This window comes from Gadus morhua, chromosome 1 (assembly GCF_902167405.1).
Source record: "Gadus morhua chromosome 1, gadMor3.0, whole genome shotgun sequence".
Taxonomy (NCBI): domain Eukaryota; kingdom Metazoa; phylum Chordata; class Actinopteri; order Gadiformes; family Gadidae; genus Gadus; species Gadus morhua.
Window position 1 is genome coordinate 1,141,618 of NC_044048.1, and position 12,678 is coordinate 1,154,295.

General features: G+C 43.5%; 19 non-coding genes across 19 annotated transcripts; all 19 read right to left on the reverse strand.

The window, feature by feature from the left end:
* Positions 1–1,091: 1,091 nt before the first annotated feature.
* On the reverse strand, positions 1,092–1,165 carry trnat-ugu (transfer RNA threonine (anticodon UGU)). Its single transcript has one exon. It is a non-coding gene; the product is annotated as a tRNA-Thr (tRNA).
* A 569-nt stretch (positions 1,166–1,734) lies between these two features.
* trnaa-cgc (transfer RNA alanine (anticodon CGC)) lies at positions 1,735–1,806 on the reverse strand. Its single transcript has one exon. It is a non-coding gene; the product is annotated as a tRNA-Ala (tRNA).
* An 870-nt stretch (positions 1,807–2,676) lies between these two features.
* Positions 2,677–2,748, reverse strand: trnaa-ugc (transfer RNA alanine (anticodon UGC)). Its single transcript has one exon. It is a non-coding gene; the product is annotated as a tRNA-Ala (tRNA).
* A 317-nt stretch (positions 2,749–3,065) lies between these two features.
* On the reverse strand, positions 3,066–3,147 carry trnas-aga (transfer RNA serine (anticodon AGA)). The gene has a single exon. It is a non-coding gene; the product is annotated as a tRNA-Ser (tRNA).
* Positions 3,148–3,628: 481 nt separating this feature from the next.
* On the reverse strand, positions 3,629–3,702 carry trnat-ugu (transfer RNA threonine (anticodon UGU)). Its single transcript has one exon. It is a non-coding gene; the product is annotated as a tRNA-Thr (tRNA).
* Positions 3,703–4,271: 569 nt separating this feature from the next.
* trnaa-cgc (transfer RNA alanine (anticodon CGC)) lies at positions 4,272–4,343 on the reverse strand. The gene has a single exon. It is a non-coding gene; the product is annotated as a tRNA-Ala (tRNA).
* An 870-nt stretch (positions 4,344–5,213) lies between these two features.
* trnaa-ugc (transfer RNA alanine (anticodon UGC)) lies at positions 5,214–5,285 on the reverse strand. Its single transcript has one exon. It is a non-coding gene; the product is annotated as a tRNA-Ala (tRNA).
* Positions 5,286–5,602: 317 nt separating this feature from the next.
* On the reverse strand, positions 5,603–5,684 carry trnas-aga (transfer RNA serine (anticodon AGA)). The gene has a single exon. It is a non-coding gene; the product is annotated as a tRNA-Ser (tRNA).
* A 481-nt stretch (positions 5,685–6,165) lies between these two features.
* Positions 6,166–6,239, reverse strand: trnat-ugu (transfer RNA threonine (anticodon UGU)). The gene has a single exon. It is a non-coding gene; the product is annotated as a tRNA-Thr (tRNA).
* A 569-nt stretch (positions 6,240–6,808) lies between these two features.
* trnaa-cgc (transfer RNA alanine (anticodon CGC)) lies at positions 6,809–6,880 on the reverse strand. The gene has a single exon. It is a non-coding gene; the product is annotated as a tRNA-Ala (tRNA).
* An 870-nt stretch (positions 6,881–7,750) lies between these two features.
* trnaa-ugc (transfer RNA alanine (anticodon UGC)) lies at positions 7,751–7,822 on the reverse strand. Its single transcript has one exon. It is a non-coding gene; the product is annotated as a tRNA-Ala (tRNA).
* A 317-nt stretch (positions 7,823–8,139) lies between these two features.
* On the reverse strand, positions 8,140–8,221 carry trnas-aga (transfer RNA serine (anticodon AGA)). Its single transcript has one exon. It is a non-coding gene; the product is annotated as a tRNA-Ser (tRNA).
* A 481-nt stretch (positions 8,222–8,702) lies between these two features.
* Positions 8,703–8,776, reverse strand: trnat-ugu (transfer RNA threonine (anticodon UGU)). The gene has a single exon. It is a non-coding gene; the product is annotated as a tRNA-Thr (tRNA).
* A 568-nt stretch (positions 8,777–9,344) lies between these two features.
* On the reverse strand, positions 9,345–9,416 carry trnaa-cgc (transfer RNA alanine (anticodon CGC)). The gene has a single exon. It is a non-coding gene; the product is annotated as a tRNA-Ala (tRNA).
* An 870-nt stretch (positions 9,417–10,286) lies between these two features.
* Positions 10,287–10,358, reverse strand: trnaa-ugc (transfer RNA alanine (anticodon UGC)). Its single transcript has one exon. It is a non-coding gene; the product is annotated as a tRNA-Ala (tRNA).
* Positions 10,359–10,675: 317 nt separating this feature from the next.
* trnas-aga (transfer RNA serine (anticodon AGA)) lies at positions 10,676–10,757 on the reverse strand. Its single transcript has one exon. It is a non-coding gene; the product is annotated as a tRNA-Ser (tRNA).
* Positions 10,758–11,238: 481 nt separating this feature from the next.
* trnat-ugu (transfer RNA threonine (anticodon UGU)) lies at positions 11,239–11,312 on the reverse strand. The gene has a single exon. It is a non-coding gene; the product is annotated as a tRNA-Thr (tRNA).
* Positions 11,313–11,881: 569 nt separating this feature from the next.
* trnaa-cgc (transfer RNA alanine (anticodon CGC)) lies at positions 11,882–11,953 on the reverse strand. Its single transcript has one exon. It is a non-coding gene; the product is annotated as a tRNA-Ala (tRNA).
* Positions 11,954–12,426: 473 nt separating this feature from the next.
* On the reverse strand, positions 12,427–12,500 carry trnat-ugu (transfer RNA threonine (anticodon UGU)). The gene has a single exon. It is a non-coding gene; the product is annotated as a tRNA-Thr (tRNA).
* Positions 12,501–12,678: the final 178 nt, after the last annotated feature.

A 12,678-nucleotide genomic window follows, 5' to 3' on the forward strand; every position in this document is an offset into this window, starting at 1 on the left:
CCCACTGGATTGTGGAGACCATAACACACGCCTACGGGGCCAGTGGCCGCCCCCCGCCATCCAGGGTGAGGTGTCACTCAACTAGGAGCGTCTCCACATCATGGGCTGCCCTGAGAGGGGTGCCCCTGGGGACCATCTGTGCCGCGGCGTCATGGGCGTCGCCTAGCACATTCTCCAGGTTCTACCGGGTCAACGTTGCCACTCCCCATCCAATGGGCGTGGCCCTGATGCCAAGCTCTGCTTTCTCTGATCAGTAGGTGAGCACCTTGACTCTTCGTGACGTTGTTGGTATTGGCCATCCAGTGCTTAATGCACCGCCTCTGGCGGTCAGTAAGGATGAAATAGAACGCAGAGTTACGTATGTAACTCCGGTTCTATGAATCCTGGATGACCGCCAGAGTTACAGGTCACTCAGAAGTCTCGTGGTTCGCGAGAAGATTCTGGGAACAGATCCTCTGTCGACACCGGGCTATATAGCCAATCCGGTGTCACGAGGGTCACATGTGACCTTGTTGGTATAGGTACTCGAACTGCGCATGCGCGAGACGGATAAATCCAGTGCTTAATGCACCGCCTCTGGCGGTCATCCAGGATTCATAGAACCGGAGTTACATTGTTAGAGTGCCAAGTCTCTGGCTTTTTGTAACAGGAAGAGTCTGGAACACTTAGGGTAGGTTAAGCCTTGCTTGATCTAATTTTGAAATAGTCTTCAAATTGACTGAAGCTAGCTTTGATCACATCTTGGAGACGGCAGGCATTGAACCTCAGGCCTTCTACATGAGAAGCATACGCTTTGCCGTTGAGAGAAGTCTCCTGTGTTACTTAAATTGTGCATCTGTAAAACCGATTCCTGAAGCTTTGCTTAACGATAGAAGGGACAAATAGGTCATCAGTTGGCACTAGGGTATCATACATTTTATAGAGAATTTTGCTCGCCTGCCGCCGTTGTCATTGATGGAAAGTCTATTGCGTTGATGGATTGCAAGTTTGCAACCAGAAGTAAGATTGCCAGTTAGGACAATTCCGTTCATTTTAACTGCAAGAAACACTTTTATCACATCTACACCAGATGATGCTGTTGCAAATAGTGTAGGTACTGCTGGGAGTTGAACCCAGGGTCTCCTGTTTACAAGACAGGCGCTTCCACCAGCTAAGCCACAGTACCCCTAATGTAATGTTTACTTGAGACAGCAATGAAAAAGGTCTCAAGTAGCGTGACCCGATCATGTGTTAAGCTATCAGAACTGGCGGCTAAAGGAATTCCAATTGAGTAGGTTACTTACATTATACAACTTACTGATGTAATTAGAACACTGCCTCTTCTGTGAACTAGACAGTCACTATGACAGTCCCAGCCACAGCACCCCTCTCAGTTCAGGAGAAATGCTTCAGCAAATGATTGGGAATACAACAAAAGAGGTCTGCAGTACCATGACATATTTCTGTTGATCCTTTAAACAGTCCCTTAAACATACACTGATTAACCTGTGCCGTTGACGGCAGGATTCGAACCTGCGCGAGGAGACCCCAATGGATTTCTAGTCCATCACCTTAACCACACAGTTTCGACAGTTCAATTCTCTCTCTTGTTTAAACATTAGCATTCTGCAACATTTTTGGTAGGTAAAGCATTGCGTGACCTCATTTTGTTTAGACATTCATTACACAGTAACATTCAGCAATGTTTCGTGATCGGATCATTTTTGACTTCTACCTTATAATAGGTATACAAATTGGAGATGCCGGGGATTGAACCCGGGACCTCATACATGCGAAGCATGCGCTCTACCACTGAGCTACATCCCCTTTATGTAATAATTACTACATCTCTGCTATCAATACCTGAAGCTTTGCTTAATGATACAGCCAATCAATAGGTTGACTTGCACTAGGCAATCCTAAGAGATTAAGATATTTGGCCTGCCTGCTAAAAGCAGAGGTGGTAAACTGGTGTGGTAGATTTCAATCATGGAGCGGGGGATCCAATGGATTTCTAGTGCATCAGCTTAATCGCTTGGCCAGGACAATGGTGCTTATCGACCTCAAGTCTATCAGTTGTTCGAACAGTAACAGACTGCAACACTTGAGGCTGTGTCATCAAATTGTGAAATAGTCCTACACCCTTGACCACAGCTTGCTTTGATCACATCTTAGTGATCGGACCTCAGCACTCCTACATGAGAAGCTTTACAGATGAGCCAAAAACAGATAACTTCAATTGTACATGTGGCAACCGATACATGAAAGTTTGCTTGACGATACAAGAGGGGAAATCGGTTATTGACTGGCAGTACGGTGTCATACATTTCTTAGAGAAGTAGTCTGCGTACAGATAGCAGAACTGGCCAACGCTTGTCGGCAGACCTGAATCTTCGTCATGACGCAACAATGTTTTTCTCTTCTGTGGCTGTCAACACTTAGTGCATAAACGTACCGTACTCATATCAATGTGTTGACCGGCACTAGCTTTTGAGCGCACACTAGCTTTTGAGCGAGCAAAAGCGTGCGCTTATGAAATCGCACGCACTGATTAACCTGTATCGTTGACGACAACACAGTTTCAATTCTCTCACTTGTTTCGAACATTAGCATTCGTCAACATCTTTGGTAGGTTAAGCATTGCGTGACCTCATTTGATCAAAATAGCACTGACCTGACTTTTCTCAGGCAATCAAATGGAGATGCCGGGGATTGAACCCGGGGCCTCATACATGCAAAGCATGCGCTCTACCACTGAGCTACATCCCCTTACTGCGGAAGAATGTGCATTTTAAACCTGCTGCGGAACACACCAAGGGTTTTCTCGTCCATGGCATTCAGCACTTGGACCTGACAACACTAGTCTTCGGATCTATCAGACCTTTAAATATTAACATTTTATGTTTGGAGAACATGTTGTCAAAAAACATAGAATGCTAAGAGCCTGTCCAGATAATGCCAGGTTTTAAATATGAAGCCTTCTACATGCTTAGATTAACATATTTGCACTGATTTCATGCAGTTTCACCGTAATATGTGTATGTGTTGGCCGAACAAGGGAATGAAAAATCGTATTCAGATAGAACCGTTGTCGGCAGGATTCGAACCTGCGCGGAGAGACCCCAATGGATTTCTAGTCCATCGCCTTAACCACTCGGCCACGACAACACACTGTTAGAGTGCCAAGTCTCTGGCTTTTTGTAACAGGAAGAGTCTGGAACACTTAGGGTAGGTTAAGCCTTGCTTGATCTAATTTTGAAATAGTCTTCAAATTGACTGAAGCTAGCTTTGATCACATCTTGGAGACGGCAGGCATTGAACCTCAGGCCTTCTACATGAGAAGCATACGCTTTGCCGTTGAGAGAAGTCTCCTGTGTTACTTAAATTGTGCATCTGTAAAACCGATTCCTGAAGCTTTGCTTAACGATAGAAGGGACAAATAGGTCATCAGTTGGCACTAGGGTATCATACATTTTATAGAGAATTTTGCTCGCCTGCCGCCGTTGTCATTGATGGAAAGTCTATTGCGTTGATGGATTGCAAGTTTGCAACCAGAAGTAAGATTGCCAGTTAGGACAATTCCGTTCATTTTAACTACAAGAAACACTTTTATCACATCTACACCAGATGATGCTGTTGCAAATAGTGTAGGTACTGCTGGGAGTTGAACCCAGGGTCTCCTGTTTACAAGACAGGCGCTTTCACCAGCTAAGCCACAGTACCCCTATTGTAATATTTACTTGAGACAGCAATGAAAAAGGTCTCAAGTAGCGTGACCCGATCATGTGTTAAGCTATCAGAACTGGCGGCTAAAGGAATTCAAATTGAGTAGGTTACTTACATTATACAACTTACTGATGTAATTAGAACACTGCCTCTTCTGTGAACTAGACAGTCACTATGACAGTCCCAGCCACAGCACCCCTCTCAGTTCAGGAGAAATGCTTCAGCAAATGATTGGGAATACAACAAAAGAGGTCTGCAGTACCATGACATATTTCTGTTGATCCTTTAAACAGTCCCTTAAACATACACTGATTAACCTGTGCCGTTGACGGCAGGATTCGAACCTGCGCGAGGAGACCCCAATGGATTTCTAGTCCATCACCTTAACCACACAGTTTTGACAGTTCAATAATCTCTCTTGTTCAAACATTAGCATTCTGCAACATTTTTGGTAGGTAAAGCATTGCGTGACCTCATTTTGTTTAGACATTCATTACACAGTAACATTCAGCAATGTTTCGTGATCGGATCATTTTTGACTTCTACCTTATAAAAGGTATACAAATTGGAGATGCCGGGGATTAAACCCGGGACCTCATACATGCGAAGCATGCGCTCTACCACTGAGCTACATCCCCTTTATGTAATAATTACTACATCTCTGCTATCAATACCTGAAGCTTTGCTTAATGATACAGCCAATCAATAGGTTGACTTGCACTAGGCAATCCTAAGAGATTGAGATATTTGGCCTGCCTGCTAAAAGCAGAGGTGGTAAACTGGTGTGGTAGATTTCAATAATGGAGCGGGGGATCCAATGGATTTCTAGTGCATCAGCTTAATCGCTTGGCCAGGACAATGGTGCTTATCGACCTCAAGTCTATCAGTTGTTCGAACAGTAACAGACTGCAACGCTTGAGGCTGTGTCATCAAATTGTGAAATAGTCCTACACCCTTGACCACAGCTTGCTTTGATCACATCTTAGTGATCGGACCTCAGCACTCCTACATGAGAAGCTTTACAGATGAGCCGAAAACAGATAACTTCAATTGTACATGTGGCAACCGATACATGAAAGTTTGCTTGACGATACAAGAGGGGAAATCGGTTATTGACTGGCAGTACGGTGTCATACATTTCTTAGAGAAGTAGTCTGCGTACAGATAGCAGAACTGGCCAACGCTTGTCGGCAGACCTGAATCTTCGTCATAACGCAACAATGTTTTTCTCTTCTGTGGCTGTCAACACTTAGTGCATAAACGTACCGTACTCATATCAATGTGTTGACCGGCACTAGCTTTTGAGCGCACACTAGCTTTTGAGCGAACAAAAGCGTGCGCTTATGAAATCGCACGCACTGATTAACCTGTATCGTTGACGACAACACAGTTTCAATTCTCTCACTTGTTTCGAACATTAGCATTCGTCAACATCTTTGGTAGGTTAAGCATTGCGTGACCTCATTTGATCAAAATAGCACTGACCTGACTTTTCTCAGGCAATCAAATGGAGATGCCGGGGATTGAACCCGGGTCCTCATACATGCAAAGCATGCGCTCTACCACTGAGCTACATCCCCTTACTACGCAAGAATGTGCATTTTAAACCTGCTGCGGAACACACCAAGGGTTTTCTCGTCCATGGCATTCAGCACTTGGACCTGACAACACTAGTCTTCGGATCTATCAGACCTTTAAATATTAACATTTTATGTTTGGAGAACATGTTGTCAAAAAACATAGAATGCTAAGAGCCTGTCCAGATAATGCCAGGTTTTAAATATGAAGCCTTCTACATGCTTAGATTAACATATTTGCACTGATTTCATGCAGTTTCACCGTAATATGTGTATGTGTTGGCCGAACAAGGGAATGAAAAATCGTATTCAGATAGAACCGTTGTCGGCAGGATTCAAACCTGCGCGGGGAGACCCCAATGGATTTCTAGTCCATCGCCTTAACCACTCGGCCACGACAACACACTGTTAGAGTGCCAAGTCTCTGGCTTTTTGTAACAGGAAGAGTCTGGAACACTTAGGGTAGGTTAAGCCTTGCTTGATCTAATTTTGAAATAGTCTTCAAATTGACTGAAGCTAGCTTTGATCACATCTTGGAGACGGCGGGCATTGAACCTCAGGCCTTCTACATGAGAAGCATACGCTTTGCCGTTGAGAGAAGTCTCCTGTGTTACTTAAATTGTGCATCTGTAAAACCGATTCCTGAAGCTTTGCTTAACGATAGAAGGGACAAATAGGTCATCAGTTGGCACTAGGGTATCATACATTTTATAGAGAATTTTGCTCGCCTGCCGCCGTTGTCATTGATGGAAAGTCTATTGCATTGATGGATTGCAAGTTTGCAACCAGAAGTAAGATTGCCAGTTAGGACAATTCCGTTCATTTTAACTGCAAGAAACACATTTATCACATCTACACCAGATGATGCTGTTGCAAATAGTGTAGGTACTGCTGGGAGTTGAACCCAGGGTCTCCTGTTTACAAGACAGGCGCTTTCACCAGCTAAGCCACAGTACCCCTATTGTAATGTTTACTTGAGACAGCAATGAAAAAGGTCTCAAGTAGCGTGACCCGATCATGTGTTAAGCTATCAGAACTGGCGGCTAAAGGAATTCCAATTGAGTAGGTTACTTACATTATACAACTTACTGATGTAATTAGAACACTGCCTCTTCTGTGAACTAGACAGTCACTATGACAGTCCCAGCCACAGCACCCCTCTCAGTTCAGGAGAAATGCTTCAGCAAATGATTGGGAATACAACAAAAGAGGTCTGTAGTACCATGACATATTTCTGTTGATCCTTTAAACAGTCCCTTAAACATACACTGATTAACCTGTGCCGTTGACGGCAGGATTCGAACCTGCGCGAGGAGACCCCAATGGATTTCTAGTCCATCACCTTAACCACACAGTTTCGAGAGTTCAATAATCTCTCTTGTTCAAACATTAGCATTCTGCAACATTTTTGGTAGGTAAAGCATTGCGTGACCTCATTTTGTTTAGACATTCATTACACAGTAACATTCAGCAATGTTTCGTGATCGGATCATTTTTGACTTCTACCTTATAAAAGGTATACAAATTGGAGATGCCGGGGATTAAACCCGGGACCTCATACATGCGAAGCATGCGCTCTACCACTGAGCTACATCCCCTTTATGTAATAATGACTACATCTCTGCTATCAATACCTGAAGCTTTGCTTAATGATACAGCCAATCAATAGGTTGACTTGCACTAGGCAATCCTAAGAGATTGAGATATTTGGCCTGCCTGCTAAAAGCAGAGGTGGTAAACTGGTGTGGTAGATTTCAATAATGGAGCGGGGGATCCAATGGATTTCTAGTGCATCAGCTTAATCGCTTGGCCAGGACAATGGTGCTTATCGACCTCAAGTCTATCAGTTGTTCGAACAGTAACAGACTGCAACGCTTGAGGCTGTGTCATCAAATTGTGAAATAGTCCTACACCCTTGACCACAGCTTGCTTTGATCACATCTTAGTGATCGGACCTCAGCACTCCTACATGAGAAGCTTTACAGATGAGCCGAAAACAGATAACTTCAATTGTACATGTGGCAACCGATACATGAAAGTTTGCTTGACGATACAAGAGGGGAAATCGGTTATTGACTGGCAGTACGGTGTCATACATTTCTTAGAGAAGTAGTCTGCGTACAGATAGCAGAACTGGCCAACGCTTGTCGGCAGACCTGAATCTTCGTCATGACGCAACAATGTTTTTCTCTTCTGTGGCTGTCAACACTTAGTGCATAAACGTACCGTACTCATATCAATGTGTTGACCGGCACTAGCTTTTGAGCGCACACTAGCTTTTGAGCGAGCAAAAGCGTGCGCTTATGAAATCGCACGCACTGATTAACCTGTATCGTTGACGACAACACAGTTTCAATTCTCTCACTTGTTTCGAACATTAGCATTCGTCAACATCTTTGGTAGGTTAAGAATTGCGTGACCTCATTTGATCAAAATAGCACTGACCTGACTTTTCTCAGGCAATCAAATGGAGATGCCGGGGATTGAACCCGGGGCCTCATACATGCAAAGCATGCGCTCTACCACTGAGCTACATCCCCTTACGGCTCAAGAATGTGCATTTTAAACCTGCTGCGGAACACACCAAGGGTTTTCTCGTCCATGGCATTCAGCACTTGGACCTGACAACACTAGTCTTCGGATCTATCAGACCTTTAAATATTAACATTTTATGTTTGGAGAACATGTTGTCAAAAAACATAGAATGCTAAGAGCCTGTCCAGATAATGCCAGGTTTTAAATATGAAGCCTTCCACATGCTTAGATTAACATATTTGCACTGATTTCATGCAGTTTCACCGTAATATGTGTATGTGTTGGCCGAACAAGGGAATGAAAAATCGTATTCAGATAGAACCGTTGTCGGCAGGATTCGAACCTGCGCGGGGAGACCCCAATGGATTTCTAGTCCATCGCCTTAACCACTCGGCCACGACAACACACTGTTAGAGTACAAAGTCTCTGGCTTTTTGTAACAGGAAGAGTCTGGAACACTTAGGGTAGGTTAAGCCTTGCTTGATCTAATTTTGAAATGGTCTTCAAATTGACTGAAGCTAGCTTTGATCACATCTTGGAGACGGCAGGCATTGAACCTCAGGCCTTCTACATGAGAAGCATACGCTTTGCCGTTGAGAGAAGTCTCCTGTGTTACTTAAATTGTGCATCTGTAAAACCGATTCCTGAAGCTTTGCTTAACGATAGAAGGGACAAATAGGTCATCAGTTGGCACTAGGGTATCATACATTTTATAGAGAATTTTGCTCGCCTGCCGCCGTTGTCATTGATGGAAAGTCTATTGCATTGATGGATTGCAAGTTTGCAACCAGAAGTAAGATTGCCAGTTAGGACAATTCCGTTCATTTTAACTGCAAGAAACACTTTTATCACATCTACACCAGATGATGCTGTTGCAAATAGTGTAGGTACTGCTGGGAGTTGAACCCAGGGTCTCCTGTTTACAAGACAGGCGCTTTCACCAGCTAAGCCACAGTACCCCTATTGTAATGTTTACTTGAGACAGCAATGAAAAAGGTCTCAAGTAGCGTGACCCGATCATGTGTTAAGCTATCAGAACTGGCGGCTAAAGGAATTCAAATTGAGTAGGTTACTTACATTATACAACTTACTGATGTAATTAGAACACTGCCTCTTCTGTGAACTAGACAGTCACTATGACAGTCCCAGCCACAGCACCCCTCTCAGTTCAGGAGAAATGCTTCAGCAAATGATTGGGAATACAACAAAAGAGGTCTGTAGTACCATGAGATATTTCTGTTGATCCTTTAAACAGTCCCTTAAACATACACTGATTAACCTGTGCCGTTGACGGCAGGATTCGAACCTGCGCGAGGAGACCCCAATGGATTTCTAGTCCATCACCTTAACCACACAGTTTCGACAGTTCAATAATCTCTCTTGTTCAAACATTAGCATTCTGCAACATTTTTGGTAGGTAAAGCATTGCGTGACCTCATTTTGTTTAGACATTCATTACACAGTAACATTCAGCAATGTTTCGTGATCGGATCATTTTTGACTTCTACCTTATAAAAGGATACAAATTGGAGATGCCGGGGATTAAACCCGGGACCTCATACGTGCGAAGCATGCGCTCGACCACTGAGCTACATCCCCTTTATGTAATAATTACTACATCTCTGCTATCAATACCTGAAGCTTTGCTTAATGATACAGCCAATCAATAGGTTGACTTGCACTAGGCAATCCTAAGAGATTGAGATATTTGGCCTGCCTGCTAAAAGCAGAGGTGGTAAACTGGTGTGGTAGATTTCAATAATGGAGCGGGGGATCCAATGGATTTCTAGTGCATCAGCTTAATCGCTTGGCCAGGACAATGGTGCTTATCGACCTCAAGTCTATCAGTTGTTCGAACAGTAACAGACTGCAACACTTGAGGCTGTGTCATCAAATTGTGAAATAGTCCTACACCCTTGACCACAGCTTGCTTTGATCACATCTTAGTGATCGGACCTCAGCACTCCTACATGAGAAGCTTTACAGATGAGCCAAAAACAGATAACTTCAATTGTACATGTGGCAACCGATACATGAAAGTTTGCTTGACGATACAAGAGGGGAAATCGGTTATTGACTGGCAGTACGGTGTCATACATTTCTTAGAGAAGTAGTCTGCGTACAGATAGCAGAACTGGCCAACGCTTGTCGGCAGACCTGAATCTTCGTCATGACGCAACAATGTTTTTCTCTTCTGTGGCTGTCAACACTTAGTGCATAAACGTACCGTACTCATATCAATGTGTTGACCGGCACTAGCTTTTGAGCGCACACTAGCTTTTGAGCGAGCAAAAGCGTGCGCTTATGAAATCGCACGCACTGATTAACCTGTATCGTTGACGACAACACAGTTTCAATTCTCTCACTTGCTTCGAACATTAGCATTCGTCAACATCTTTGGTAGGTTAAGCATTGCGTGACCTCATTTGATCAAAATAGCACTGACCTGACTTTTCTCAGGCAATCAAATGGAGATGCCGGGGATTGAACCCGGGGCCTCATACATGCAAAGCATGCGCTCTACCACTGAGCTACATCCCCTTACTGCTCACGAATGTGCATTTTAAACCTGCTGCGGAACACACCAAGGGTTTTCTCGTCCATGGCATTCAGCACTTGGACCTGACAACACTAGTCTTCGGATCTATCAGACCTTTAAATATTAACATTTTATGTTTGGAGAACATGTTGTCAAAAAACATAGAATGCTAAGAGCCTGTCCAGATAATGCCAGGTTTTAAATATGAAGCCTTCTACATGCTTAGATTAACATATTTGCACTGATTTCATGCAGTTTCACCGTAATATGTGTATGTGTTGGCCGAACAAGGGAATGAAAAATCGTATTCAGATAGAACCGTTGTCGGCAGGATTCGAACCTGCGCGGGGAGACCCCAATGGATTTCTAGTCCATCGCCTTAACCACTCGGCCACGACAACACACTGTTAGAGTACCAAGTCTCTGGCTTTTTGTAACAGGAAGAGTCTGGAACACTTAGGGTAGGTTAAGCCTTGCTTGATCTAATTTTGAAATAGTCTTCAAATTGACTGAAGCTAGCTTTGATCACATCTTGGAGACGGCAGGCATTGAACCTCAGGCCTTCTACATGAGAAGCATACGCTTTGCCGTTGAGAGAAGTCTCCTGTGTTACTTAAATTGTGCATCTGTAAAACCGATTCCTGAAGCTTTGCTTAACGATAGAAGGGACAAATAGGTCATCAGTTGGCACTAGGGTATCATACATTTTATAGAGAATTTTGCTCGCCTGCCGCCGTTGTCATTGATGGAAAGTCTATTGCGTTGATGGATTGCAAGTTTGCAACCAGAAGTAAGATTGCCAGTTAGGACAATTCCGTTCATTTTAACTGCAAGAAACACTTTTATCACATCTACACCAGATGATGCTGTTGCAAATAGTGTAGGTACTGCTGGGAGTTGAACCCAGGGTCTCCTGTTTACAAGACAGGCGCTTTCACCAGCTAAGCCACAGTACCCCTATTGTAATATTTACTTGAGACAGCAATGAAAAAGGTCTCAAGTAGCGTGACCCGATCATGTGTTAAGCTATCAGAACTGGCGGCTAAAGGAATTCCAATTGAGTAGGTTACTTACATTATACAACTTACTGATGTAATTAGAACACTGCCTCTTCTGTGAACTAGACAGTCACTATGACAGTCCCAGCCACAGCACCCCTCTCAGTTCAGGAGAAATGCTTCAGCAAATGATTGGGAATACAACAAAAGAGGTCTGCAGTACCATGACATATTTCTGTTGATCCTTTAAACAGTCCCTTAAACATACACTGATTAACCTGTGCCGTTGACGGCAGGATTCGAACCTGCGCGAGGAGACCCCAATGGATTTCTAGTCCATCACCTTAACCACACAGTTTTGACAGTTCAATAATCTCTCTTGTTCAAACATTAGCATTCTGCAACATTTTTGGTAGGTAAAGCATTGCGTGACCTCATTTTGTTTAGACATTCATTACACAGTAACATTCAGCAATGTTTCGTGATCGGATCATTTTTGACTTCTACCTTATAAAAGGTATACAAATTGGAGATGCCGGGGATTAAACCCGGGACCTCATACATGCGAAGCATGCGCTCTACCACTGAGCTACATCCCCTTTATGTAATAATTACTACATCTCTGCTATCAATACCTGAAGCTTTGCTTAATGATACAGCCAATCAATAGGTTGACTTGCACTAGGCAATCCTAATTGACTGAAGCTAGCTTTGATCACATCTTGGAGACGGCAGGCATTGAACCTCAGGCCTTCTACATGAGAAGCATACGCTTTGCCGTTGAGAGAAGTCTCCTGTGTTACTTAAATTGTGCATCTGTAAAACCGATTCCTGAAGCTTTGCTTAACGATAGAAGGGACAAATAGGTCATCAGTTGGCACTAGGGTATCATACATTTTATAGAGAATTTTGCTCGCCTGCCGCCGTTGTCATTGATGGAAAGTCTATTGCATTGATGGATTGCAAGTTTGCAACCAGAAGTAAGATTGCCAGTTAGGACAATTCCGTTCATTTTAACTGCAAGAAACACATTTATCACATCTACACCAGATGATGCTGTTGCAAATAGTGTAGGTACTGCTGGGAGTTGAACCCAGGGTCTCCTGTTTACAAGACAGGCGCTTTCACCAGCTAAGCCACAGTACCCCTATTGTAATGTTTACTTGAGACAGCAATGAAAAAGGTCTCAAGTAGCGTGACCCGATCATGTGTTAAGCTATCAGAACTGGCGGCTAAAGGAATTCCAATTGAGTAGGTTACTTACATTATACAACTTACTGATGTAATTAGAACACTGCCTCTTCTGTGAACTAGACAGTCACTA